The sequence below is a fragment of the Crinia signifera genome, chromosome 3 (genome assembly GCF_055691185.1).
Source record: "Crinia signifera chromosome 3, ASM5569118v1, whole genome shotgun sequence".
Classification (NCBI taxonomy): Eukaryota; Metazoa; Chordata; class Amphibia; order Anura; family Myobatrachidae; genus Crinia; species Crinia signifera.
Genome location: NC_139219.1, coordinates 59,851,285 through 59,852,334, shown reverse-complemented (window position 1 = coordinate 59,852,334; position 1,050 = coordinate 59,851,285). Strand labels below are relative to the sequence as shown.

The following is a 1,050-nucleotide window of genomic DNA, read 5'->3' as shown; positions in this document are numbered from 1 at the left end:
TGCCGAACTACTCGCCCACTTTAATGCCGAGCTCATAGGTGTCGCTGAGATGCTTTTTCAAAAGTAGTCAAGTATCTGTAAAACGCCACACTGTGTGCCATCCTGATCCATCAATGGTGGAGAAAACCACATATAAGAACAATACAGGGTACACAAGATGAAACATAACAGTAACTGTAGAGCAAAAACAGGACACAGGTAACAATTCGCAATTCTTAGTACACAATACAGCTGAGATGTAGGGAAGCAGAGGAGCAGCCTGCTTGTTAACAGGGGAAGGTTGTCAGTGGTAGAGATGAATGAACACGTGAGAAGAGATGCGGGTATAGATGCTGTAATTGAAATGCAAGAAGAGGGCTGTGAGAACAGGTGGGAAGAGGGGCCTGCTCCAAGGAGCTTACAGTCTAGAGGAAGGGGAGACAGACAGGTGAGGTGCAGGTGAGGTACAGGTAAGGAGACCTGAAGGCAGGGATGGCCAGGACATAAAGCAGTAGGTATTGAGAGCGGCCGCAGTGCTAAGTAATGCCACTCATGAAAGGTACCAGGTGAGGTAGCTGTATGTGTGGGATTACCCGGGGTAGAATAGGTCATTCCTAGTATGGATTACAGAAAATGAGGTGGTTGCAGCATCCTAAAGCTTACAGTAGGGTAAAAATATGGAACGCTTCACTAATTTGCGTGTCAGCCTTGCACAGGGGCCATGCTAATCTTCTCTATATTGTTCCAATTGAAGTATATGTGCTGCCAAAGCAGACCCCGCAGACCCCGCAGAGGCACACCTAGCGGTTTGTTTTTTTGGCACTTCTGGGATCTTCATAGCACTTCCGCATAACGTCCGGTTACCACCCCCAGACACTTACTTCCTGTCAATCTACTTAGGAACGCCCAGCAATATAAAAAAAATATCAAGAGTTCACCGCTGCCAGGTGGCGCGCAATGCGGTTCATACGCATTCACAGTACATCAATAATCTGCCGCTGCGCTAATTCACGCCTGTGCAATCAGGTCTGAATTGCCCTCCATAGAACCCCACTCCAGCACTGACAGACC

The 1,050-nt window shown here is 47.8% G+C and overlaps 1 non-coding gene across 1 annotated transcript; it reads right to left on the bottom strand.

The window, feature by feature from the left end:
- Positions 1–650: 650 nt before the first annotated feature.
- LOC146065966 (U6 spliceosomal RNA) lies at positions 651–755 on the bottom strand. Its single transcript, XR_014472769.1, has one exon. It is a non-coding gene; the product is annotated as a U6 spliceosomal RNA (small nuclear RNA).
- Positions 756–1,050: the final 295 nt, after the last annotated feature.